Consider the following 3,500-nt stretch of genomic DNA (forward strand, 5'->3'; position numbering starts at 1 on the left):
ATGCTCTAGGACCTGTGTCTCAGGCTGTGTAGCACAGCAGAGCCAAAAAGACCACTTGGGAAAAGGTAGAATTTAAATTCATATCAGTCCGTTTTGTTTGTTGTGATCATTTTCTTAGTGCATTGAGCTTTTTCTCAGTCAACAGAGCTTTCAAAAGGAAACTTTCTGAAGCTTTTTCTCTCATGGCAGATAATCTAGTTTTGAAAAAAGAAGTAGATCTTTCTGATTCTTTCTCAAAGTCCTTTATTTCAGGATATTTTCATAGCAAACAGCCTTAGAAGAGAGAGATAATGTCTGCCTCCAGAGCAAAGGGTAAGCATGCTTATTATCCAGGTAAAAGATCAGGACACTTCAGTTGGAGTTCCTGTCCTGCAATCCTCTGTTTGTGCAGGCATCCATTTGGGCACATCTGCAACATCCTTGTGGGACTTGAGGGGCAAGGGGAATGGACACAAATATGCTGATGCTCATGTTGTTTGCTGCTCTGTGAATGAAAACATCCTTTCCTCTGGTCCAGGGATCTCATGTCTTCTCCCAGCACCCATGAAACTGTGACAGGTTAACTTGTCAGCCTGCAAGGTAAAATCTCAGACCTTTTACAGTTCTTGCCATTAAACTTAAGTTTATATACTGTGTGATTCTATTTATGTCAAGTTCAAAAGTATTAAAACTAATATATAGTGTTAGAAGTCAGAATAGTTTTTTTGGAGAGCAGACGCATGGCTTGGAGAAAGCATTAGGGGAGCTCTGGTGTGCTGGCCATGTTCTGTCTCTTGTTCTGAAAGGGTGCTGATTGCATAAACTGAATTCAAAGTAAAAAATCTTTGTACTTATCATTTTTACTCCCACCCCCTTTATGAATATTTTACTTCTATAAAAGTTCAACTTGAAATTTAAGAAAAATAAAAAAATAAAAATCAAAGGCAATGACCAGGATTGCCACACCAATGAATTAAAAAAAAAAAAAAAAAAAAGAAAAGAAAAGAAAGAATGTGAAACTGGAGCCTGTGGGTGTCTCAATTGGTTATGCATCCAACTCTTGATCTCACCATCAAGCCCCAAACTGAGCTCAGTGCTGGGTGTAGAGCCTGCCTATGATTCTCTCTCCTTGTCTCACTGCCCTCCCCTACCCATTCTCTCTCTCTATCTCTCTAAAAAAAAATAGAACTAATTATCCATAACTCAAAGAAAAAGAAAAAGCTGAACATTATTAGCCAAAAGATAAAGAAAATGGAGGAGCGATCCAAGAAGAAAAATATATTTTAGTTGAGATTTCAGAAGTAGAGAAGAGTCAAGGAAGGCACACATTTGGATATATGCTATTTGCAATTCAGAATTTCAAGGATAGAAAAATAATCTCTGTAACTGTCTAGTCAGAAAAAAGAAAAACAAACAAGTTACCTAACATGGAAAAAAATTGTATTTACAACAGACTTTGTTTCCATAATGTTCAGTGTCAGAACCAAATAAAACAGTACCTGCATCACTCTGGAGGGGGGAAAAAAACCAAGTTATCCAAGAATGCTAAGTTACCATCTATATATGTGGCAAGAGAAATATACTCTCAGATGTAGATGCAATAAAAAAAATATACCCCTCATTGACCTTACTGGAAAAAAATATTGAAAGAAATATTTTAGCTGCCGGAGAAACAAATCTAAATCGATATCCAAAAACTAAGAAGACATAATGCAAAAGAGAAAAGAGAAAACAACTACTAAAAGAACACTGAATGCTTTAAAAAAAAAACCAAACAACATCTTTTTTTAATATTTATTTTAGAGACAGACAGAGCACACGTAGGAGAGGGGCAGAGAGAGAGGGAGACAGAATCTGAAGCAGGCTGCAGCTCAGAGCTGTCACACAGACTGATGTGGGGCTTGAACCCACTAACCATGAGATCATGACCTGAGCTGAAGTCAGCCACTTCGCTGAGCCAATCAGGTTGCCCAAGAACACTGAATGCTTTTCGTCAGCTTATAAATTACCCAGAGATTGTTACATTACACATTAAACAATGTAATAGTCTTCTTGCCTCTCAGGTCCCCAAATAGCCCAACAGTGGCATACAGCTGTAGAGCTTCTGCCCATGCTGGGTGAGATACCTACAAAGATGGAGAAGGAATCGCTGTTGTTGGAGCTGTAGGCCAGAAATAGACTAAACACCTTCCTGGTACCCTCTGCTGCCCGACTTCTGTGAAGTCTGTCACTTATCCCCATACCCACTCACTGTATATAAACAACTTGGTGTATAAAGCAACCCCAAGACATTTCCATCAGGTGGAGCCAAGACCAATTTCTAAAGCTCTTCCTTTAAGTTGAGGCATTAAGGTTTGTCTGAGGTCCAATCCTTCACTTGAACATCCCTCTGACATAGTTAGCCGTTAGAAACAGGTGAAACCATTCCCTTCCCCCATAAGCCCCAGCAGGAACACTACAGATACAGGTGGATGGCAGTTTATATCCACGAAGCCACCTTCTTCTACCATCCACAGCTGCATATTCCGATAGATAGTTAATGTGAAGAACTCAGTAGAAGACTCTGGCTAGGCTCCTAGAGCAGCCTAAACCAAATACATCAATCAGATTGATTTTATTTCCTGTTCAGGCTTAAAAACACAACTCTTAACTGATCATTTTCACTTCTCTGTTTAAGTGGTTTACTGAGACAGAAGGTCATCTGTCACTTCCTGTTGTTGAATATGTACATTTTAATGGGGATAAGATTGTTATCTTATATGAAACACCTATGTTTTGGTGTAGTGAAGCCACTATAACAAAATCCCATAAACTGCGTGGCTTATAAACAATGAACATTTCTTTTTACAGTCCTGGAAGCTGGAAGAAAGATCAGGGGGCAGACTACCCATTGTATCCTCATGTGGTGGAAAAGGCTATAGGATCTCTCTTAGGTCTCTCTAGTACGGCATTACTCTCATTCATGAGGGCTCCACCCTCCTGATCTAAACACTTTCCAAAAACCCCATGTATTAATATCATTACCTTTGCAGTGAGGGTATTAACTTATGAATTTGGAGGGACACAAATGTTCAGACCATAGCAATTCTCAGAAGGTTGAAGTAAATGCCTTGTTCACAAACCATTTAGTGGCTCTCCCAATATCTATTAAATATATTCCAAATCTGGTAACTGAGCAGACCCACCATGATCTTCCTAGTGCTCGGGACATACAAAGTCCAATGATATCTTAGTCTTTATTTTCATGCATAAAGACTTCACTTATTTTCTACCTATGTGCTTTCTCTTCTACTCCAGTGATCTATTGTCTATGCCAGGGGTTCTCAACTGAGGCTTCAGTTGTGGATTTGTCAACTGCTGCCCTAAACTTCTGTTTTTGTTTCATGTATTTTGAAATTCTACTATTAAGTTTAAACATATTTAGAATTGTCCTTTTTCTTGAGAGATTGACTCTTACATTACTATGAAGTGTCTATCTCTGACAAACTCTGTCTTGAGTTGTACTTTTAATGATAATACAG

General features: G+C 38.6%; 1 long non-coding RNA gene across 1 annotated transcript in view; it reads right to left on the reverse strand.

Annotated features, from left to right (window-relative positions):
• Positions 1–226: 226 nt before the first annotated feature.
• The window catches only part of LOC115291751, a 5,103-nt gene continuing 1,829 nt past the window's right edge, over positions 227–3,500 (reverse strand). The window contains exon 2 of the long non-coding RNA XR_003908656.1: positions 227–572. This is a non-coding gene — a long non-coding RNA (uncharacterized LOC115291751). The remainder of the gene's footprint in view (positions 573–3,500) is intronic.

This window comes from Suricata suricatta, chromosome 5 (assembly GCF_006229205.1).
Source record: "Suricata suricatta isolate VVHF042 chromosome 5, meerkat_22Aug2017_6uvM2_HiC, whole genome shotgun sequence".
NCBI classification, from domain to species: Eukaryota; Metazoa; Chordata; class Mammalia; order Carnivora; family Herpestidae; genus Suricata; species Suricata suricatta.